Source organism: Pipra filicauda, unplaced genomic scaffold, assembly GCF_003945595.2.
Source record: "Pipra filicauda isolate LSUMZ 115617 unplaced genomic scaffold, ASM394559v2 scaffold657_size180086_pilon, whole genome shotgun sequence".
In the NCBI taxonomy this organism is placed as follows: Eukaryota; Metazoa; Chordata; class Aves; order Passeriformes; family Pipridae; genus Pipra; species Pipra filicauda.
In genome coordinates this window covers 18,526-44,035 of record NW_024104817.1, presented here as the reverse complement: position 1 = coordinate 44,035, position 25,510 = coordinate 18,526, and the positions used below count along the sequence as shown (strand labels likewise).

Below are 25,510 nucleotides of genomic sequence, written 5' to 3'. Positions count from 1 at the left end.
CACCTCTCTGGGCAGCCCATTCCAATGCCTGATTACTCTCTCTGTAAAGAATTTTCTCCTGATATCCAACTTAAATTTCCCCTGGCGGAGCTTAAGCCCGTGCCCCCTTGTCCTATTGCTGAGTGCCTGAGAGAAGAGACCAACCCCCACCTGGCTAGAACTTCCCTTCAGGTAGTTATAGACGGTGATGAGGTCACCTCTGAGCCTCCTCTTCTCCAGGCTAAACAACCCCAGCTCCCTCAGCCTCTCCCCATAGGACTTATGCTCCAGTCCCTTCACCAGCCTTGTTGCTCTTCTCTGGACCCGCTCCAGCACCTCAATATCCTTTCTGAACTGAGGGGCCCAGAACTGAACACAATACTCAAGGTGTGGCCTCACCAACGCAGAGTACAGGGGAAGGATCACTTCCCTGCTCCTGCTGGCCACGCTATTTTTGATACAGGACAAGATCCCATTGGCCTTCTTGGCCACCTGGGCACACTGTTGGCTCATGTTGAGCTTCCTGTCAATTAGTACCCCCAGGTCCCTTTCTGCCTGGCTGCTTTCCAGCCACTCTGTGCCCAGCCTGTAGCGCTGCAGGGGGTTGTTGTGGCCAAAGTGCAGGACCCGGCACTTGGCTTTATTGAACTTCATCCCATTGGAATCAGCCCATCTCTCAAGTCTATCCAGATCCCTCTGCAGAGCCCTCCTGCCTTCCAGCAGGTCGACACTCCCTCCCAATTTGGTGTCATCAGCAAATTTGCTGATGATGGACTCGATCCCCTCATCTAAATCATCAATAAAGATGTTAAACAGGACTGGACCCAACACAGACCCCTGGGGAACACCACTAGTGACCGGCTGCCAGCTGGATGCAGCTCCATTCACCAGCACTCTCTGGGCCCGACCCTCCAGCCAGCTCCTAATCCAGGAGAGGGTACACTTGTCCAAGCCATGGGCTACCAGCTTTTCCAGGAGTATATTATGGGAGACAGTGTCAAAGGCCTTGCTGAAGTCTAGATAGACCACATCCACAGCCTTCCCCTCATCCACCAGGTGGGTCACCTGATCGTAAAAAGAGATCAGGTTGGTCAGACAGGACCTGCCCCTCCTAAACCCGTGCTGGCTGGGTCTAATCCCTTGTCCATCCTGAAGGTGCTGTGTGATTGCACTCAGGATGATCTGCTCCATAACCCTGCCAGGCACCGAGGTCAGGCTGACAGGCCTGTAGTTGCCAGGGTCCTGCTTGCAGCCTTTTTTGTGGATTGGGGTGACATTCGCCAACCTCCAATCATCTGGGACCTTCCCAGAGAGCCAGGACTGTTGGAAGATGATGGAGAGCGGTTTGGCAAGCTCTTCTGCCAGCTCCCTCATCACCCTGGGATGGATCCCGTCTGGTCCCATAGACTTGTTAGGATCCAGCTGGCTCAGTAAGTCGCTAACTACATCCTCCTGGAATACAGGAGGGCTATTCAGCTCTCTGTCTCTGTATATCTGCTCTAGAGGCCAGTTGTCCTGAGGGCCACCTGTCTTACTGCTAAAAACTGAGGCAAAGTAGGTGTTAAGTACCTCAGCCTTCTCCTCATCTTTGTTAACTATATTTCCCTCCAAGTCCAACAGAGAATTGAGGTTTTCCTTGCCCCTCCTTTTGCTATTAATGTATTTATAAAAGGACTTTTTGTTATCCCTAACTGAATTAGCCAAATTAACTTCAAATTCCACTTTTCTTTCTCTAATTTTTTTCCTGCATGACCTAGCTCTCTTCGTAAATTCTTTATAAGTAGCCAGTCCTTTTTTCCACAGTCTGTAAACTTTCTTTTTATCCCTGATTTCTTTCAGAACCTCCCTATTTAACCAAGCCGGCCGTCTTCCCCTCCGGCTGGCCTTTTGGTACACTGGTATAGCCTGTTCCTGTGCTCTCAAAATTGCCTGTTTGAAGCATGTCCATCCCTCCTGGACCCCCTTGCCTTTAAGGGTTGTTTCCCAGGGTATGCCCTGAATTAGTTTTTTGAATAGGCCAAAATCTGCCCTCCGGAAGTCCAGAGTAGAGGTTTTAATGATGGCTCTCCTTACATCCCTGAGGATTGAAAATTCTATTATTTCGTGGTCACTATGCCCTAGGCGGCCTCCAACCACTACATCATCCACCAGCCCCTCTCTGTTTGTAAACAGTAGGTCTAGTGGGGCCTTACCCCTGGTAGGCTCATTTACCAGTTGATGAAGGAAATTATCCTCTATACACTCCAGGAACCTCCTTGACTGCCTCTTCTCTGCAGTATGAAGCTCCCAGCAGATATCCGGCAGGTTAAAGTCACCCATGAGCACAAGGGCTGGAGATTTTGAGACATCTGCCAGCTGCTTGTAGAATAATTCATCTCCTTCCTCATCCTGGTTGGGCGGTCTGTAACAGACACCCACAAGGATGTCAGCCTTGTTGGCCTTCCCCCTGATTCTGGTCCACAGGCACTCAACCTTGTCACTGCTGACCTCAACTTCAATAGAGTCAAGAGACTCTCTAACATATAAAGCCACCCCTCCACCTCTCCTTCCCTGTCTGTCCTTTCTGAAGAGCTTGTAGCCCCCCATAGCAGCACTCCAGTCGTGTGAGTTCATTTCATTTTGGATGAACACCTGGGACTGAACACACTGCATTATAACAAAAGTTCATATTTGAACACCTACTGAATCTTGTAATTCTCTAATATTCCTAGAAACAACATGAGCCCTCCCTCCTAGTAAACTATAGCTTTTGAATTTAGTATACATTGCACTGCTCAATTCAGGATCACTACATTTCATTCATTTAGGGGAGTGGCGTTTCCATACTCAGACAGTTTTATTCTCTGTTCCCTCTTACGGCTAAATCAGAGACATTTATGAACAAGGCACTGATTGCACTTAAAATAGCATTTTTGAACCTCTGCTCTGCAGATCTCTGAGGTCCATGGTCTTACTCTGGGAAGCACTTGAAACATAAAACCAAAAAACAAACTCCAATGAAGTGCATTACACAGAGGCAAATCGAAAAAAAAGTTTGAAAAATATTCATATTCGAATCGGGCATCAGCTCACAGGTTTTATCAAGAAGGTGTCTCATAAGTCTGTGCTTCTGCCTATCTATGACACTAAGAAATCAAGAAAAGTAGATTTATTTCTTTTTTTGAAGCTGGAAAAAAGAAAGGAAAGGAAGAAAAAAAAACAGGTCAAAATTTAATAAAGCAAAACTGAATAGCAAGACAGAGCAAGCTACAACCTGCAGCACTCTCTGGCAGAACTGCTCTGGTGAGAGTCATGAAAGGAGCCAGGAAAGGTCACAACAACTGGGGATGTCTGGAGACTTAGTGTATCCTTCACCAACTCATGCTTGCTCTGTGCATATAATGCTTGTTTTGTATGCACCTCACAGGTCCTGTGAGCAAACGCCTGAATGTAGCAAATAGGAAAAAAAGTCAAGTCCCTCTAAAAAACAGACCTGGGCATTTTCCTAGTTTTTTGTAAGATTTCCATGCTATTGTTTGAAAGAAGAAAGACAGGAAAATCTAGAAACTAATTAGCCATTAGTCACACTTTTATTACAAATCAAACCCACCTGACACATTTTCCAGAAAAGCTTTCACTGATTTAAGCTGGACACCAAAATTACAGCCAGCAGAGCAAAATCATTGCATATGTCAATTTCTAACTATTTACTCACAGTCATCATACTCCAGGGTATTCAGAGGTCATACTGATCAACCCAAGTTAACATCTTATGTCTTCTAATACCAAGGCACCACTTAAAATGAAATTGGAGAATGCAATCCTTCATCTACACGCACAGGCCTTCCCAATAGCACGCAGTTATTTAGCCTCATATTTCTCAAAAAATTTCTTGCAGGTTCACATTAAAAACAGATGGGCAGAGTTCCATCAGATTGTCTCCCATTGTTCTTCTGAAAAGATGTGTTTAAAAATGAATGCGGTAAACATAAAAATTCAAGTTGTCATATTCACTGATCTTTTTCATACAAAGCATCTGGGGAGAATTGCATTCAACAGACAACATGAAAAAGAGGGAGGGGTTGTTTTGCCATAGGGAACAAACATTCTTTCAAACACTGTTAAAAGTACTGAGTTTTCTTAAGGTTTTCTGTTGTCTTGCTCACTTTCCCCATATATAGTTGGGGGGTTGGTTTTATTTTCTATCAACATGTATTTTCAGCTTTTAGGGGTTTTTTGAGAAAATGCTGGCACTAGGTTGAATATATGTAGGTATATGTTAATTGCCATAGATTTCAAGTAAAAAATGAGGTATGCAAGTAGAATGAGGCCTTTGTGGCTTTACCACTTAATTCTTCAGCATTTTTTTCAAGGTATTCTCTCCTGCTCCTTTTAAAAAAGGACACATAAACACACAAAAAAACCCAAATCTATTTCTCCCACAATTACTTTTATTCTGTTCTCCTCTTATTTTGAAAGAGGCTAGAGCACAGTTTGACTCACTATTCAAAATCAAATGTTTAGTTAGTTATGAGGGGTATAAATGTTCAAGTCTTTAATTTTTCTCCTCAGAGACAGAAAAGAGGCTTGAACAATTAAAGGGGAGAGGAGGGAGGCATAATTAGACATCCTTCCCCAATTTTGTCAAAATGATCAAACTTCCACTGAAGACTTAGCAAAACAGCTGAACAAACTTCAGTTTGAACTGACTGTTATAATAAAATATATGTTGCAAGTAAGTGTCCACTTACTCTTTCCACATCAGAACAGCTGGTTATGAAAAGTGATGTTTAAACGGTAATCTAGAAGTATGCAGAATTTCCTGGTAATCATTTGGGGGAGCGGGGGGAAGAGGAAAAAAAAAAAGAGGTGGGAAAGGAAGAAAAGTTATAAAGATTAAATCAGAAATTTCTCTGTTCAAGATCACTATTTAACCATGTCTTAGAATTGATAAGTCATCCAGTGATAAGGACCATTCATCAAGGAAGTTATTTTAGAATAAGAATCCACGTACATAAGAGGTTTGGGCCTTCACACCACATTTCATTACTGCAAGACATTTGTCAGGATAGGTGATGGGCCTCTGAAAAATTAAGATTTAGTTTCCTTTATTCTTTTCAAACACATATCATTTTGAAGGATAGAAAAAAAAATTCAGCAAAGAAGACAAACACTGATCTTGAAGTATCTTAAACTATCCTAGAATATTTCCCAGAATCTAAAAATTACCTAAAAAATAATATCCTTCCACTAGCTTTCCATTAATTTTTATCTTTAAGTAATAGATTAAACAAAAACTATTTGGAGCTTTAAGGTTAGGGCTTAAACCTTCTCATTTTGGTAGCACTAGAGAAAAAGACTTATTTAAGAAAAAAAGTGTGTAGTTGTTAGCAATTTTTTTTAATTTAAAAAATTACGATCTACCGAGTAACTAGTAATCTTGCAAAATAAGATCAAATAATTCCAATAAAGGCTTTTTAAACAAACTTACCATCTTTGATTTTATCATATTTTAGAAGTATTACATAGGCTAAGTCACTCTCCGGTTAAAAAAAAAAAAAAGGCAGTGACCATGGCACTTTTCTTTCCTTTTTTTTTTTTTTTCCAAAATCTTTGGGTCAAGCTATACATCTCTGCAATGAAAGACCATTTTTACAAATAGCCCATTGCCTCTTCATGAAATATAAGTGCAGTGGAATCGGTCATCTTTGCTAAACGTTTGGCTTGCATTAACAGAGTTGGACTAGCATTATCTCCCTTTCTCCAATCTGAGGAATGTGCATGACAACATAAAGTAGTATTAGAACACTTAACAGCAGCTGTTTATATTCTAGCACCTGAACTCCTAACAGCTGCATTGAGTTGATATATGAGGCTCTTGATGTCACTACAAAGCTTCAAGATAAATGCCTCATGAGAAATGGGAAGAAAGGGCCTCTTTGGAAACTGGCATCCAAGCCGAAAATAATCAATAAACCCCATATTCTGAAGAAAAAGAACATCTGTGAATTTCATCAGGTTTCAACAGTCTTCCAACAAACATGCCATGGAGAGTTTAACTACAGTTATTGCTATAAGCCACCTTAAGGAGAGCAATACAGGAAGCCTTTACACTGGCTAAATATATGCAACACTGATTTAAAGCAGGCATACTAAATTGTTTATTCATGTGAAAACTAAAAGGTTGGAATTCCTTGCTGGAATAAATGGTGATAAATCCATGGTTCTGCAGCAAATTGTAATGCCACAAAGTTTTGGTTAATTTGAATAGATGTTGCCCTCTCTATTATCTAAAAATCTCAAGTACTTATTCTTGATCTTCTCAAGATTTTACACTCGAAAGTTGTAAAAGAAACAGCTTACAGCTAATGCCATCACAGATCATGCTCCTTCAGACCAACAGAACTCTTCACTAAACAGATAAAATTTACTTGTGCACAACAAAGACTCTTAATCTAAAAATGTCACATCAATCTAAAAATTTCACATCAAAAGCAAAACACATTGTTCAATCTCACTCTCAATAATAAGAACACATTGCACACTATGTAGTAAAATATTTCACCTGCAGATTTCCCTGCAAGAAATTTAAATAGAATTCTACTCCTTCTTCTGCCTAAAACTAGTAAATGTTTTATTTGGGGACTGACTATACCTCTGTCTACATCCCTGCTAGTAAACTAGAACCGGTTAGGTCACTTTTGCCATCTAAGTTCTTCACCTGTCAGCAGGTCACACTTGTGCCCAGATTAGCACTGCCCTATATAAACAGTTCACATAAACCAAATTCAATCAGAATTATTAATGACTGGTAACATACCCCACAGGTTTAAAACTGTTCCTGAATCACAATGACAAATGTTCTCTGCCAGAATCAATACTCGGGTTGTGTGCACAACACAAAAGAAATAGCAAGTGCAGTTGCCAGTATGCACCTAATACTGTGAGTTGCATACATAAGAAAGGGGGTTTTTTTTCTATTTATAATTTTAGCAGTGGTGCCATACAAGATTCTCAGACCCTGATGTGGGTTAATTCATAAAATTACTGGGTCAAATTTAGGAGAGACCTCCAATGAGTTGACATTCACATTCCTCATAATACCAGAAATTACTGATTTAGGTTTCCAGGCTTTCCTTTATAGGATAATAATTTTAAAAAGCACCTTTTGACTTCTGTGGTTCATAATAAGTAAGTATCACTACCTGTATTCTTCCAACAGGGAAATCAAGACACTAAAATACGCAAAGTGACTTAGCCAATTCACTTAGCAAGGCAGAAGTGAGATGCAGGATTCCTAATTGCCAGTGGTTGCATTACAATACACAGAGTTCTTGGCTGACACTTGGGCATCAGCTGTTGGCTGATTAGTCCTAGTAATGACACTAGTGGGTGCCAATGCTGGTTCAACAAGTAACTGTTACGCCCCATCCTCCAGGCATCACTCATGCTACCCTTGGAGCTGGAATAACCAAATTCAGTCATGCAAGCCAGAAAAGGCTTATAATTTTCCTATCCTAAGTGTGGATTAACTTCCTGTCTTCCGCCTTTAACAAAAAATAACAGGCCGCAACCCAATCTTACAATACTTGTACTTTCAAACTGATATGAGGCATCAGTATGTTGAAACAAATAATCACTGTCTTTTTTTTTTTTATTTAAAACACACAAATAAAAGCATAAAACATCCAGTTTTATGCTTTCTTGCATGGGACAAGACACAGTAACAAGCTTCAGGAACAGACCCTTAATTTGCCAAGCCTTCAGAGAGGAAAGGTGATGGCACAGTACTGAAATAACAAGAGAATGTATCAGACTGCAACAATAACCTAACCTATAACCTAATAAAACTTGATGGATATCAGTAGTACCAAAAATACTTACCAGCTCGTAGTTGCCTGGAAAAAAGCAGGGTGTCACTACCTAGAATAAAAAATGATAATAAAATAAGGAAAAACAGATACTTCCTTTGAATATGTCCCAATTGCATTGATTGAGCTCCCTCCAGGCAGAGTCAAAGGGTCACCAGCCAGACTAGGTGCAGAACCCGAGTGTCCACTGCTGCTCTCAGTTGCATTACTTACTTACAGGGAAACATGGAGGGCTTTCTCCCTTCCTCTATCCTTTTCAGCATTCTTCCATCATCATCTCAGTTTTAGTTAATAAATAACTTTTCAGCTTTTTGAGAAATCTGGAACTTCAGCAATCCCCAATACCTTACCCTTGTTCTGGAACTTTTACGGGGCGCATGGGCTGAGCAGAGTAAGCAGAATAGATATTCTGTGCACTCACACAATTTCAGAGGTTTGGCTCCAAATTAAAACACTTCCTATGAAGAAGATATTGTGTATACATTGCTCCCAAAGAAAACAACAACACCACAAACAAAAACCCACAAACAAACAAACAAAAACCAACAACAACAACAAAACACCACACCAAAAAAAACCCAAACCACCTTGTTTGAATATTCAGAAAGCAAAACTCAAAGAAATCCAGGAAAAGCATGACTAACATGGATTACATGATGACTAGAGAAAATCAAGTGTTAGATTATTTCTACAATCCCATACAACAGGCACCCTCAAATTTCACACATACAGTCAGAAAACTGTAGGTTCATCCATTTACACCACTCAAGTGAGCTTCAGTAATAGTCACCGTGCATGCTCACTTTAACAAGCACCTTGAGGTTAACCCCAGTGAAAACTGTTTCATTTAATATGTTCACTTTGAAATTAATGGCTCTCCAGGACAGACTCACCTCTCAACCAGCAGAGTGGAGCCAGAAACTCTGTGGTAACACCTGGACAACAAAGGAGTTTTCTTTCAGGAACTGTTGGTGAGCTGTCCTGCCAGATCTCAAGTCACGGTATACAGAGTGGCTTACTGAGCAGAAGGGCCCTCATGCCTCATGTAATTTATAATCCTTAGAATAATAAAAAGAAGATGCAGCCCATACAACAGAGCAAGCTGCAAGAACAAAAAGAAACATCAGTCCTGTACACAGCACAGACAAAAAGAAAGAGACCTGACTACGCTAGGACAACCCATTCCAGCTTTAACACTGAGTACCAGCTTTTAACCAGTAGCATAGAAGGGATAGCATTTCCCTCCACAAGTAGTCATGAAAAAGATCTATCTCTGATTCTCAATGCTTCTTAAATCGCAAATACTCATAAAAAGGAAAAAAAAGTGGCACATTGATTGTTCAACTCCTAGCCTGCTTACGATCTCCACACTACCCCCAAAGAAAATAAGACAGATTGAACCCCTTGAAGTTTGTCTGCAGTAGCCTCTGACTCCTCAGTGGGCTTGCAAGTCCAAGGTCTGCATCTCTGCAGCTCATTTTGTAACTGCCACTCATGATTTACTAGTCTATCACCAAACACCCATACTAAACACACGGAAGATTTTAATTAAGCTGTCATGATAGCACTCCTGTTGCTGAAAGCAAAGACATCATCTGCCTCTGTGACCTCTTGCCTGACACAGCATGCAAAACTTCATATGCCACCTTCAATTACAACTGCCAATTCTCCTTTCAAGCCAAAATGACAAACCACCAGGCAGGGCAATTGACAGCTAAAGAATCAAAGCCACGTGCACTCTGCACCACTATCCCAAGCAGCAAACATCTCTATCTACAGAGAAAACACTGTCCTGACCACATGATCACCCAACTGCTTATAAACAGGTTTTGCTAGTGTTCACATTAGCAACACCTAAGGTTAAAGTAGATAAACACATGAAATTTCAATTACTTTCATTGCCTATACTAAGAAGAGAGAATTAACAAAAACCCCAAAGAAGTTTGCAGGCTGGCTGGATAGTGCAGTGGAAAAGCACAGATGAACTGACATTACGTACTCATGAAATTAATAACTGGAAGCACTGCAGAATAAAACTGTCATTACTGACACACATAAATATAATCTCTGCTCTCTCCCTTCCCTCCATTGATCAAAACCTGTGAGGAATCAAGCATATCTTTTATCCTTTGGTTGACTAAAACACAACTCTGCTGCTATTTGCTTGATAATTACAGCTGACTTACTGCCTAAGTAAAATCCCCTTTATTCTGACACAAGAACGTTGGGGACATCCAGTGGATGAGAACTTCAGAAAAGAAGTAAGAATCTCTGCAGCTTCATGGCATCTTATAGCCAGGCAACTCTGGGCTGTAAGAAGATCACAGAATATTCTGAGTTGAAAGGGACTCACAAGGATCATCAAGTTTAACTCTTAAGTGAATGGCCCATATGGGGATCCAACCTAAAAAACCTTGGCATTATTTATCATGCTCTAACCAACTGCACTCATCTCAGATACAGAAGATGAGAGCTAACGTTATCAATAACACTTGATCATTTTCTTCCCTGAGCTTCTCTGTGTCTAAAACAGCTATATATAGCAACCTGACTTTACAGAAAAATTCCATATTCCTCTGGTTCTGTGTCGTCTGCACTTTCCCATGTTAGATGGTATTGTTCTAGGACTAGGAGAGTCACAAAGTACCCTTTCTTGTATATAAAACAATCCCTTTGCAATTGCACGCTACCACTTATCACTATGCTGAACTGTCACTAAACTGCAAAGCACTCAAAATGCATCATTCAATAGAAGACTTTAATACTCTGCTACTGGTTTTGAGCTACAAGACTCAATGCAAGACACATTGAACCACCTAAGATGCACTGATTTTTTTTCCTCTGACTCCATGTATACGCATAGCATATTTCTTCCCATATGAAGCAAAAAAGTCAAGATCCATTGTATCTAACTTCAGTTCTCATGAGCAGTTGCAGCAAAGTCTTCCACTGTTAATCCAGACACAGGTTAAAAGCAAAAGAGTTTTTAACTTGTTAAAAGATAACAGAGAGGCTATTATAACGTCCAAACAACCTACACTGAAGATATGTGAGTAGCTCCAACTTTTTTCCTCGTTTCCAAAGGCCTGAGACATGCTACAAAATTAGCATTTAGAGAAAAAGTATGGAGCTGAAAAGCAAGACTGCAAGACTTCAATAACAATGCAGGGACAGAAAATGGAGTATAAGTGTCTCATTCATGGGTTTAAAAAGTTACACATTGTGTGCCAAATGCATAAAACAAACTTCAGAAAGACTTCTCTGGTCCCCCAACTGAAGCTACAGCTAATCTTAGAGACATTTACAATAACCTGGTTTGTCAGCTTTCAATTGTTTCTTTATTCTTGTAAAGAAATGTACTGGATACACATTAGCGTAATATTTCATAGTTACACACAATCAAGGTGCATTTAGCTTCTGCACTTCTGTACATTCACATCTTAACAAGCAGTGTCAGAATACAGGAATCCCTTGCTTATTTTCAAAAACAGTTACCTCTTCAGTGCCTGGCACATACACACATATAGGCACATTATCAATCTATTCACAAATAATCAAGCACATATTTGAAAGACAAAGTACCTGTTCTTGCATACACAGCTAATATGAAAACATTTTCCTGGTCTGATACTTCGTGAATCAAGTCTTAGTTTAAAAACATACCATACAGATGGAAAAAGATCTAACAAATTTCTTTGATGAAGAATTCTGACTCCAATGAATCTGCGGGTAATTTTTCTTCATATGTGTGTAACACCAGTCACATCAGTTAATGAATAACTGACTAACATGAGATAAATGTTAACTCAAATGAAAAAGTCAACAAATGGCAGGATATCTGGCACTAAGGAAATAAAATCTGTCCCCACTTGCTGTAACAGAGACACAACAGTGCCCCCCATTGCAACAGGTCATTTGCTGGGATATCCAGTAATGACATTTCGGTGCATTTTTCACTCCTAAATGTGATGCCTTAAGCCCCTAATGGTTTTTTATTTTTCTAATATTTGTAAGAATTGTAAGTTTTAAAAAGCAGCAACCTTCCTCCCCCTACCCCTTGTCCCTTGTTCCTTTCCCTTGTTTACATTCCCTAACCCTCTTACCCCATTCTATGCTCCCCATATCAAACCTACCCCTGAATTCAGGGGCAATGTTTTGTCTTTTGTCAAGGCAAGACCTAGACTGTTTAGAGAACAGCATATCAGGGCCTGAATAACAGAATACGGTCAAAAATTAGGTAACTATGTACCCTTTGTGCTCTGATGAAGCTGAAGATGATGAAGTAGGTGGTCCCAAAAAGTCCCCAGACCCAATTCTAAGGGGGTGGGCCCGGGACGGTCCAGAGGAAGGGCCACAGGGTGGACACATCTGGGATTGGATGGATAGTGTTATAAAATGTAACCTGTCAGGCACGGCCGGGCGCGCGTCCTATAACATCTTGGCAAATAAACCCGCTCTTATCTCACCCCTAATTAACTGCTCCGGAGATTTTTTTCAGCACCAAAATACACCGGCAACAATGCATATTTCATTTTTATCTTCCTTCCTTTTAGTTTTCTTTTTGCAAAAAGTAGATGATTTTTCAGAGGCAGAACCATCTTCAAAGAACGAGCCAGTTATTACCAAAAGCACATTTCAAAGTTCAAATCTCAAACACTATTGCAAAAGCTTTTGCTTTTGCAAAAGCAATTTAACCACTTGGCTATAATGCATCACTGTCTTCCGAGCTACAGTTTTATCAAGTAAGAAATGCTGGCATGCATGCCACAGGTTATATGTAACACAAAGGATGTGCAGATGAAGGAATCTTCACCAAATATATAAAGTGACCTACTAAAAAACCTGATCACTCTAATTCACTACTAACCATGTTACAAAATTGATGAGAAAGGGTGAAAAGAGCAGCAAATTGAAGCCACTGACATCCTGCAAATAACGTAAAGTTAGTTATGTTAGGAGACCTTCTGAATGTTGCACAGATGATTGTGAGGAGCCTAAATGGTAAGCTCATGGACATATTTAATATGAATCTTTATATACATATATATATATATTTACACACACACACTTTTCTTTTTTTAAACACACACACTTAGCTATTTCTTTCAATCTACAACTTTGGAGTTAAGTCTTGAAAATGTAAGAAATTCTTCTCTTTAGTTTTCTTCTTCTGGCATGTCTGTCAGTTACTGTCCCTCTTGTCCCAAAACACCCAAGCCATAAATTCCCTTACTAACTTAGAAAACAAACTAAAGGATATTGAGTGCAGTATATCTTCAAGTAACTCTGTGCTCTCAAAGATACAAACTGCAGCATGACAAAATGAAAAATGTAAATTCAAATTCTAGGATAAAAAGGGACACAGAGAGGATATTAACTTGAGATAAAAAACTACAATAGCTTTGTTTGTTTGTTCTTTTAAATAGACCATCTCCCATTGTGTGATATTAGCATCTAACCCAGACATTTGTCCTGGAGATATCAAGTAGCCTCAGACAGAAAAGCTCTCATGCCAGACAGAATAGCTCTAAAGCATGCCTAAAACCCACCAAGTTTTCCTCTTCAAATTAAGCATTTTTTGGACACATTGAAAACAGCAGCCTTAAAGAAGACTTGGCAAATACAGCAGAAACAGAACAAGCACTTTGCAGTCAGTAGAATATTTTAATAAACAAGATACAATTGTTTGCCCAAAAGAAAAAATATAAGATACAGTAAAATCAGCTGAGCTTCAATGCAGCTATAGACTTGGGATTATGCCTTATGAAATAATGTCTGAAATTAGCACCTGAAATTAAAAGTTACGTGCCTTCAGGAGGGTTTTCAAAATTTAAAGTATTTATATACATAAAAATTCACATTTCCCTTTGTCTACAAAACGACAAAGTTGTTTCAAACTAATTCATTGAAGGAAAAGGAATCTTTCACAAGTAACTAGGAATGCAGTTATCCCAAGATACAGAAATGTATTGTTCACATATAGAAAGCCATCTAAAAGTCTGGCTTTCTTCCATGCTGTGATATTTTGATCTTGCTATGTCACAGTCCTGACCTACATCACTGAAGTTGTTCAACTCTTTAAAGAACACATATAGGGTAAAGACACTTGTTGCACTGGCTATTTGGGAAAAGGGTTAAAAAAAAAAAAAAAAGAAAAAAACACACAAAAAAACCCCCAAACAAACAAACAAACAAACAACCCCAAACTCCAATGAAATAGAAGGTTCCTAGAAGCAAAAATGGGTAAGTTTCTCTTGATAACTGTAAACAAGAGATGAAGCCTCTTCCTTGTATCAGTTCACTAGATTTGCTCCAAAAGAGTTCAGAAGCAAAAGAAAATAAACTTGGTCAGAACCTGGGTGTAGCTAACAGGGGTTAAACCAGCCAGCAGGAGCCAGGATCCTAAAACTAGATTTTACTGGACTTTGCACTAGCCCTCTGCACTGTGGTTTAGTTTGCCAATTTGAACTGTAAATGCTAGCTACTGTCCCTCCTGAGCTAATCTGTGTAACAGATTAAAGAGGTTTATAAAGTAGGTTGAAATTATTTGACGCAAATGAGTGTAAAAGCATAATATCTTTGCTCAAAATGTCTTGCTTTGCAGTTTCTTCAGCTAAAAAAAAATAATCCTGATTTTGACAATTGTACACATCTTTGAGAGACTTGACTTCAGCTTTCTTTGTATGAGATGTGACCTCTCCAAGCTTAATGAAGCATACATTCCTCAGGGAACTATGTTACCCTTTCACGACACTAGGACTACTTCTTTTGGTATAATCCCCATAAGAAAACATTCTTCATTTGCAAAGTCAAACAAAATTTGCAACCCTACCAGACGGGGAGGGCCCCAGGAAGCAAAGGGGATACAGTTCTACCAATATTTTCCACTCCCAAAGGAACAAGCTACAGCATGGATTGGATTTTCTTGAATGGAAACGAACTGTGCACTAGACCTGGTATCTCAGAATTTTGGACCTATAACATATATAATGGTCTGATTTCTCAGGCTTTCAGTAGGCTTCCAACGTCTGAGCAATAGTGATAAGAACTACAGGCATTATGGTCCTATGGTCATAAGCAGCACCACAGAGTCAACAGTATCAGAAGTTTTAGGAGAAGGAAATAGGAGCTTTGTCATGACAAACTGCAGAGGCCACTGTTCAGCCCACAGGTTTCACGGCATCCAGTGTACCCCTAAGATCTGGGACAGATAGATGCCGCCCATGATAGGAAAGAATTAAAGATAAGATATTAACGATATTAAAGCAATATATAAATTATAAACATAGGTTAAAATGGGGGGCAGAGGTGTATTTCTCTTGATACATATTACAGGGAAGAAGGGCATGTGGTAAAGAAGAACACCAGAAGGCTGCAATGTCATTCTTTTCCACTCAAATCACAGAAAGATATGAAAGCAGAAGTCACGTGTCAAGCTTGTTTGTAAAGAGTTTGGGGGTGGTTTCAGTTTTTTGCTTTATTTCCCTACAGTTGAAACCCATCCATCTGCAGGATGACACTCTGTGGCACATGGGGCACCATTTACAGCACCGTTTGTGGCAAATGAATTCAAGTGGGACAGACTTTTGTCCAGGCAGAACCCTCTTGTAACTTTATTGCTCCATAACTATACACAGGCTCTCAGCTGACTCTGGGTCCAAACTCCCCAGCCAGGCCAGGTATTTCTTATCTCTCACATACCACATACGTCCACGTGACTCTCCCAGCCACAGAGAACAACCATGCATCAAGCAGCTTTCCAGCTTGACCTTGCGATTCTTTTCACACGCACACTAATCTTAGCTCTAGCTAGCTCAGGACCACAATATTACTGCTTTAGTATTTTCTTCTTCTTCTTTAGCTGCTCCTACAACACTCTGCATCTCCCTAAGGCCTTCAATGCTTTAATGTATTAAATCACAAAAAGGAATTGCATCAGGCAATACTAAGATACATAGAGCAATTTAGCACAGGCCTGGTTTCAGTCTGTGACAGAAGGATTGCAAGAGTCAAGTCAAAGAGGCAGTGACCTCTCCAGCATGAAGTTTATAGAAAACCTTTGGAAAAACTGTTGGGAGTACACTGCTCAACAAGCCAAAGGACACTAAAGTAGCCCAAAGGGTTGTGAACCAAGCAGGAATCTTTCACTTTCCCACTAAAATGTACTCTCATGTTGTAAAGAAGGGGTCCCCTCTACAAGGCCCCCGTTTTCCCATTTTTAAGATTGAGAGCACTTTGTTGGAGGCTGACATGAAAACAAAGGAAGTGTTTGAATTTTATGGCATTATTTCTGACTTTCTTATATCACAATAGCTCTCATTTTAACAAATTTCTCTCCTCTCAAAATACATTAAAACAAAGTCTTAAATATTTATATTCCCAACATATCTTCAATTTTCCAGCTATTCAGAAAAGACATAATGCAAGAATAGGGTACAGAATGACACATTTAAATACATATTCCTTTAATCATCAAAACTGGTTCTCCCAAATGGCTTTCAGTAAGACTGAATTTGCTCTATTATGCTTTAACTGTGGGAGGTATTTTAAATGCTTCCTTCAGCAAGACAGAACAAGACAAGGGAGGGAACCTTTTAGAAATAATTTCTAGTAAAATACCATGAAATGCTGTGTTACCACACAGAAGTAGTAAAAGAAAATTCTAATGAAGCTTAGATACTTCAGTTTGCTGATACAAAACAGTCAGAACTTCTGGGATGGAGCTCATAATGTTCAAAACAGGTAATACTCTCATTATGTTTCCACAAAATTGTGGTTATTCATAATGACGTCTGTACCTCAGTTTCCAATCTTTTATCAAGACAGTAAGGCAACTCCTTGCAATGTACAGCTCAGGTGGCTTTAACTTTGAGATGCAATATTGCATGAAGGAATTCAACCAGTTTCCATGAGTATGCACACTTCATCAAAATACCCAGCAAAAGCAATATAGTATAACACAGCAAAAGCAAAATAATATGGCACGACAATGGTGTAAAATGCTATACATCACTGAGGCCCAGTGCATTTTGCCTGCTACCCAATTACAGCCACTGCTGATGTTCAGAGTACCCTTCAAGATGTTGCTATTGCCTTTAGCTGTAATAGTGGATGCAAAGGCAGTGCCTCTTGAACAGAAGCCAAGAGTCTAATGTACAGTAAGGGTAAACAACTTTTTATAACAGAAACTCAATAAGAAAGGATTGGTATATTCTTGTAAGCTACTTGATTCCCATTTCCCAAAGACAAACATAGCATGAGATATGTAATATGATCTAAGGAATCATTCCAAGCAGCAGCAATGTAAAATGCATCAGTCCTAGGTTCTTTCATCCTACCTTCAAGGGCTAACAAATGCCTTTCTACTTCTCTTAAAATAATAATAATAAATAAATAAATAATTTTTAAAAGTTAGATGGCAAGTCTGTGTGAGATTTCCTGTATCTATACAAAATGATCAGAGGTAGTCAGCAAATAACTGGAGTAGTAAACAGATCCTTCTCAAAATCAGCCAGAACAGGATAGGGCACAGGAGGAAAAAGCAGAATTTTTTTTTTGTTTCTTTCTCTCACTAATATAATCTTATCCTCTTTTCCCCTTGCCAACAGATTTATTTATTTTTAATGAAAATCAGCAAGGAAACAAACCAACCTCAAAGTATACACGTTCCACCTAGGTCTTGCACAACAGAGCCAGCTATCTGAAACTGTAAGTCTAAATGAGAGTTCTTATCTAAAAACATTGAAGACCTCATATGAGCTACAAATGTCAATCATAAAACTCATAAAGCAATCCCTCGGACTTCAACTGCAAACATTTTCATTTCACCCCAATGCCAGGCAGCACTAATAGGGTTCCATGCATGGCAATATTCATGCGAAACAGTGTCTCTAAACAAAAAAATTCTTGAAGTCTTCAGCCTTATTGAATGTGTTTGGATTTATGGATTTCCAGAGAAATGTGTCAATCACAGAAGTTCGTTCACACAGTTCTCTCCCGAAAACAACAAAACAAAAGTTTTCATTCAAATCCTTGATTCCCTTTGCCCAAAATCTAAGAAGGGTAAGGAGAACCCATACTGAAGTAAAAGAAAACCCAACCAAACTCATTCTTCAAAGGGTAAAATTATCTGCCTTCATGCTCATCCACTGCAAGAGCCAGAGCCCAGCTGCACAACCCTAACAAGCCTGCTCCAAGAAAGTACAAGGTTTATTCACAAACCTGTCCAGGAAGTACTCAAGTGACAAAAGCCAACAGAGACGTTTGAGACCCAGGACAGCTTGTGCTTTAAATCTCCAGACTAAAAATACGTGACCAATATTAATGTGTCTATATATGCAGATATATATAGATAGGTAGAAGTTCTTTATTTTCAGAATACAAACTGAACAAACCAATTAATAAAACCAACTATCGCTCCTTGCTAATTTTTATGCTTGTGATTACTTTCATTCTCCCTTCTATACTGCTGCTAGTCAACGTGTTTTATATTAAATCAAGTTAAGTTTTAGTTTATTTCTATGCATTTTTCTGCAACCATGTTCATATTTCCTAGACTGTTAAAAGAGACTAAGAAAGAAAAAGTTAGGGTATCAGAAGGAACTTCGGGGGTAGTGGGGAGCTTCCTTTCAATCCTCTCCATCATCAACAGCTTAATCAGTTTAAGGAAAAAAGAAGAACAGTGTGAAGGGAAGAATTATATTTTCTCAGACACAGATGCCTAGACAAGAAAGAATTAGAAAAAACAGCCTTTGAGAAAAACAGAAGACAAAGTGCCAAGTCAGAGTTTATACCTTTTATGATTAAAATAATTTTGGTAGGTTTATAAATTAAAAATGCTAAAAACATATTATAAATCTGTCATTTCTCTCTTAAAAAAAAAAAACAAACCCCTACAGAATTTTAAAGTAATGAATTGTTTGATCTTGGTTTACCAGCATTCAAGTGGCACACCACAGCACAGGAAATTAGTCCAAACAAGTATTTTAGTCAAATAATATAAAATTCTGAAGCTTTGATTAAATTTGGACTCGACTGAGATGTTTAAGACAGTTTATTGAAGCTGAAGGAGGAAGTGTGCTGAATCAAACCCATATATAAATAAATTAATCTTACTGGAACTGGAAAAAACCATAGAGCTTAGGTTATTAGTCTCCTTGAAACATCATTTCAGACTTGCAAAGATTCAATGTGTATTATGTAAAGAGTCTTTTTGGCTTAAGCATAACAAAATATTTTCCAGGTTGGATTAAGGATAATTTAAGGAATTAAGGAATAAAGGAATTAATAATTAATTTGCACAGATTAAATATTTTATGCAAAAGCATAAAGCTGCATCACATCTGATTCAACCAAAGACTCCAGTAAGTACTTACACTGACTGATTCTAAAAGAATTTAAGCATTTGCTTACACACTTAATAAAATCAGTCAGTTCTCAAGAGGGAGAATTAACATACAAGAAACAAGTCAAAAAAACCATGGTCAAGAGGTTCCCCCTCTAGTTTTCACTCTTCCCACAAGACAGAAGATAGAAACTGGTTTTCACGTTCCCAGACTTCAAAGGACAAAGTGTGGCTACAGTCATGAGATGACAACTTTCAATGACTCAGCTCTATACCACATACCTAACAGACAGAGTAAAAGCAAAAGATAGGGAAAAAAATGGTATCCCAAGACAGAGAGCTAAGCGAAAGCCTTGTGGTGGGACAACTAAATATTCCTACAGATCATACATTCCTATCATACGCAGAGAGATGTGTCCCAAGAATAAGCTACAAAACAGAAAGGACTCAAGTTCCCAGAAAAAAAATCCAGAGTAAAGCCCTGGGGCATTAGACAATGTTGCAGCTTCAGAAATGTCAGGGAACACTAACTAGGTACATACATCTGAACAATGCAGAAACATTTCTAGGTTAAGCATGCAAAGACTGAGGCCATACAGGACAGTCAAAAAAATGAACCATGTTTTGTACAGCAAAAAAAAATTCTTTCAGAATTCATTCTTATGATGTTTTTCAGAGTGAAATAAAAAACACTGCCGTTTAGAGAGCATTCTAAAATATAATACATATGGGAATAGAAACTATTTTCCTCTAGAGTGGTTTTCTGCCCCCATCACTTAAAAGTAGCACAGATGAGTAAAGTACAAAATATTTTTAAAAGTAAATGGAGACAGTATTATATGTTGGTATAAAATTTGAAAAGTTGGCTTTAGTTCTAAATAAGCCTGCTGCAAAACCAAATACATTACAATAGCTTAATCTATGCAAGGTCAATGACAAGTTTATGAGAACTCCCCATGATCAGAAGAGGCATCACGATGGTTCAGCAACTTAATAACACCCTGGCACTGTTGAAGCAGGGCAGCATTTTTAGGCTCTCCTTTACATCAACATGCAACTGATGTAGTTTCTGACGCTAGAGCAACAGGGTTGTCCTAGCTCAGCACTACCAGTGTACACCACACTGATGAGTGTCGAAGTCATGAGCTTTATACAAGTAGGCAGAGAAGACTCATAGAAAGATTCTGAATTTAAGCTACTTGTTGGCTTACTACTTCTCTGAAATAACTGATTATTAAACTCGGTCTTGTTTCCAGAATTTGTTTTTTTATATTCTGCAATACATGCTTTGTACATGCTAAATGAAGTACGCTTCAAAAATTATAAAGCATGCCAGTATCTTGATGATAGTTAGGCTATTATATAGTTTTGGCACTCTGTATATTAAGTCTTTTCAACACTCAACATCCTGAGAGCATAAATACTAGCTGAAAGACAGTTTTCTGTTTTTACCGTATGTTACACATACAAAATTATTTGTCTCCAAAACAAGTTTAAAGAATTACAACAGTCTTCAGCATCATTTAAGTATCATCATTTCAGGAAACTCTAGTTCTGTGTAGCGCCTACCCAAGCAAATCTCCAAGTTACCAATGTTATCAACAAACTAGATTCTTTGTCACGGAACCAGTGAATTCCATATTGCAAGTGCTATTTGGAGAACCAAAGCTACTGTGCAAAGAGGGATCAATTACATCATCTGGTCTAACAAAAAAATACTTCTTTCTACTAAACTGTTTTACTTCTACTTCTGGACCACCATTTCTATAGCATTATTACAAATCATTATCTAATGTAAATAGGTGATAAAACCCTTTAAAAGGTAATACCTTACTTGCAAATTTAATTACCACTGTATTTTATCATCTTATTTCATTAAAAAAACAGAATTCTGCATTTACTCAGCATACCACATAACACGGTGATTTTCAAATGCACATGTGCCATTTTTACTCAAAATGAGAGATGCTCAGCCAAATGAAACTTGTGTTTACTAGAGCTTCCCCAAACGGCCTGAAAAAAAATCTCTAAGTCCTTCACAAGTAGAGGTCTTCTCTTGAATTTAGTTATATTCCTTGGAAGCATTGAACAAAACAAATCCTTGCATAAGGCCAAACATCAAGTCAACAACACAGGTAATAGGACTAGATCTGTGGTGTCCAGAAGCTCAGTGCTCTCTAACTATAACAAACGCTGTCTTTACAGATAGCAAGTACTAATCAAACGTTTAAGTTAAAAGAAGGGAATATTACCCCATTAAAGTGCTTCCGGTAAAATAAAGCCCTCCAAGACTCCTAGATTTAGACCGCAACGCTCTGTAAATGCCTCTGATTTACACAAATCTAGCAAGGGGAAACTCTAAGTCACCCGAGACCATGGAAATACTGATTTCAACTTGTGTGAAAGGAACTTGAAGATTTTTAAAAGTAATAAAAATCTAGTAATGAAACTGAACTGAGGGGAATCTACAGCAATTACTGAAAAGTAATAATGTGCTTTTTATATCCCAATGCCAAAAGTTTGCCTTTAAATCTCTGTTGCTGTACAAATTTTAATATCTACATATATAGGTGTGTGTATACACATACACTCTGAAACACCTAGAGGGGCACTGTAAAAATATATAGGTGTGCATGGATACCTATATACACCTTATTCACTCATATATTTTTTTTTATTTTCTGGCAGAACTGTGTGATTTGTATTTCACCCACTTGCTGTTTTCAACTGAAAACACGTCCTCCTGTGGGAGAATGAGAAATTCAACCACTGCTGCAAATGTTTTGACTACATAGGGACCTTTTTTTTATTAATGGTAAGAACAATATCCCAGATAGGCATCTGATTTAATAATAATCTTATTCTTTATTAGTTGATACAGATTTTGTAGTCTCGACTGTGAATACATAAGATCAACAGCAGAAAGGGAGGCCAGTAAGTACACTTACCTTTTCTTCACATTTCCTGTGGCAGGCGTATTTGCAAACTAAAACAAAAATAAACAGAATATATGAGTAAAAGAGTATGTGGATTGTCTCCTCTCCTTTCTTTAAATCAGCTTTCTACAAGAGATCAGGCCAAACTCAAATCTGTATATATAAAGTATTTATATACTTCAAAACAAAACTAAACTAAAAAAAGAAAGTCATTTAGTTTTCACCCATTCCTGAAAGATTAGTTAAACTACAGCAGCATTATCAGATTTGTGCATTCTATCAGCTTGTGATAACATATGTCTGGTTAAACGTCATGAGCTGATTGTCTTGACACTTACTTTTACAGCTTCACATGTGCTGGAAGTGTTACCACTTAAATAACACCAACAGTAAGATTAAATTGTTCCCAGAGTAACCTGTGAATCTTAGTCATATCAGCAGCTCCAGAGACCTAAGAAAAACAGGTTGACTTCAACTCACAGGCAACTATGACTGGCCAGAATATAAATTCATAATGTGATATTCAGGTTATACAGTGTTGCAAACATTACTTCCAAGACATAAGCACTTGAGGTTTTTTAAATTCCTGTAAGAGCAGGAAAGGATTAATTGTAGCAGCAAGTTTAGATTCAGAAAACACCACTTAACTTAAAAAGCAGCCAGATGAGCAGCAATGTAACTACGACGCAGCAGCACAATAGCTAGAATCTGACACAGCCTGGTTTTAATTGGTTTTCCATTTATATGCACTTCCTTTTTTACTCTGAAATTTCCTTTATTTCCATGTAATGTCTACCCTTTGGGCTACCATGAGCTAAAGTTACTAAATTTTAAATTCAGGAAAAATTTACTTATTCAGTCTCCAAGATCAGTAAGCTACAGAATACCACAGAGGTTTAACTGGAAAATTAAGTGCAGCCTAACCTTAGACCACTGAAGCTGAAAGTCATGCTTGTTTCTTGATGTTTCTACCAAGAGGAAGATATACAGCCTGACCCAACAGGAAAGATACAACTATCAAGGTGTGAGGTCAGCAAAAACTCATTTCAGATTCAAGTGTATTAACTGCTGAATGAAAAACCCTTATGCTGCAGTCACTTCTCAGGGCAAAAAAAAAGTAAGGATTACTGACCCATCTTCTATTCAGTTTTGTACATGCTATGTTCACTTATTTTCCCCATGTATAAGTTAGGAACGAGTTCTTTGTTCAGAGTGCTTCACAGGATCAGTTGTCTTTATTCTAAAAATTTATTAGCTTTGATGCAAATACACTACTCTAACTATTATCACTGATAATGATCTATAGCCACACACCACTTACAAATGCTATCACCTTAAAGCAAATAGAAGACAGCTTTTAATCCATAATAAAAAGCTTCATTTTCTTGTGTGACATATGGAATAAATAACTAAATTCATTAAGTGATTTGACATACCAAAACTGTCTAGTAGAATCCATATTTTAAATCAGCATGATTAGCTTTAACTTTGCAAAAGGCTAATATGTTCTAAAAATATGCATATTATATGTTTATTCTATAAGCTACTTTGAGACAAACACTCACAAAAAAAGAATAAAACAGTAAATCTGTAAGAAAACCCTAATATTACAGGCAAGGTTTTCATGTTCTTTACTGATGCTTAAACCTAGACTTCTGGGAGGCAAGATGAAATACAAAAAATAGATTTCATTCCATGAAAAATTTCCATGATATTGCTACTGCTTCATGCAAAACCAAATCACAAATGTCACCAACGAAACACAAAATCTCTATTAAAGATGTCAATAACAGTAAATGCAAGCATTGAGTTTTTTCAGCTTCCACGTAACAAGTAAAGTCAGTGTTTTCTGCTCTTGTGAAACACAACAGTACTTACTGTCTTTTTTGGAAAGAAATCACTCAAGTCAGACGTGAGTTTAGCCTGGATAGCAACATCAAGATTCAGCCTTGAAGAAGCACCTCATTCAAACTCATAAGCAACACAGAGATAGATCATACGAACTCCATACATAATTAAAGGGAAAACACAAACAAAACTATATTGCTATATTTATGAGATTCAAACAAAACAAAGACTAAAGCCTCAAGAGGTAATCAGTCAAATAACATCAGGCAAAGCTCTCTGACTGAAACAAACCGTGTACTTTTTTTCAGGTGTTCAAATCTATTACGTTCTGAGCATAGAGATCTGATTCATTCACAAAGACTGCTTTACTCCTCCTCAGCATACAGAAACATCCTATTCATATCTAAATCCAGCACTTGTATGGATTAGATTAAGTCATTACCTTTTCTTCTTCAATATCCAATAAAGTTGATTATAATAAAACTCGATGGAAATAAGCACTCCAAAAGGAGATCACGGGGGGGAGGGAGGGAGGGAGAAGTATCCGCAGCATTTGAAAGGGAAGGAGATATTAAGAAAATAATATGAATTGGGTATGAGGAAGCATATGGGCACACTAAGAAAGAGTGAATGGAATAAGGGCAAGGCTGCAGCAGTCCGGTATCTGAGTACAGATGAGTATTGGAGAGAAGCACTGTTGTCTTTCCAGGCACATCCTTTTACAATTCAATTCATATGGGTTTCTCTGCTATAGCTGCTACCATCAGGAACAGTGAGAGATCCCTTCAGCAACACTAGCAAATTCAACAGTTATCCACAGAGAGAAATCAATTTGCTTGATATTTCATTATTTAGAATTCATTGTGCTAAAGCTACGATGAATTCTACTACATCGCAGAACTGTCTTACCTGGATGATTGCAACACTTCAGTCCAATGCTGGTTTTATCTCAGCCCAGGCGTTTACAGTACTTGCAAAGAGATTAAACTATTTCAATCACTACCAGATTGCCAGAGAGATTGAATCATGGTTCAATATGCCAGCTTTTTTTTTTAATGAAAAGCCTTAAATATTAGAGATGCATTTTCTGAAAATTTCTAAGGCCAAAAAAGCAGTATTATATCATAATCGTGCAACACATGTTTTTTCAGTGCAACAAACATGCAGTGCAAAAGCATATGAATAACTGAACAACTGATGTGCTGATAGTATGCTAAGGAAAATACATACAACTCTGATAAAAGTATGCTAAGGAAAATACATACAACTTACATTTAAAATATCTCAACAAGCATCTTCTACTGAAAACTGGCATTCTTCAGGTAAAGCTCACAAGTGAAATAGCACTCAGCTCTCCTCAAGACTGTAGCCTAAGTATATTCAAATTCTAAAATGTGCCCAAAACAGTCCAGAGGATTTAATCAATGTCACACTCTACAAGGTTACTTCAGTTCTTCAGCTGAACAGCTGAATTTCTGCATCCCACACATCAGCTCTTGCAAATACCATACTTTCCAAATTTGTGTTCAAGGATTTTGGCACCAGTTCCAAGA

General features: G+C 38.2%; 1 protein-coding gene across 3 annotated transcripts in view; it reads right to left on the bottom strand.

Moving 5' to 3' along the window:
- TNS3 (tensin 3) overlaps window positions 1–25,510 on the bottom strand; it is a 163,619-nt gene that overhangs the window by 120,571 nt on the left and 17,538 nt on the right. Inside the window, exons 2-5 of one of the 3 annotated variants that reach the window (XM_039388486.1) lie at window positions 22,122–22,159; window positions 8,723–8,931; window positions 7,843–7,881; window positions 4,710–4,780 (exon numbers count right to left, since the gene is read on the bottom strand). The gene's annotated coding sequence lies outside the window, so the exon portion shown is untranslated. The remainder of the gene's footprint in view (window positions 1–4,709; window positions 4,781–7,842; window positions 7,882–8,722; window positions 8,932–22,121; window positions 22,160–25,510) is intronic. The other 2 variants (XM_039388487.1, XM_039388488.1) reach the window with 2 other exon arrangements.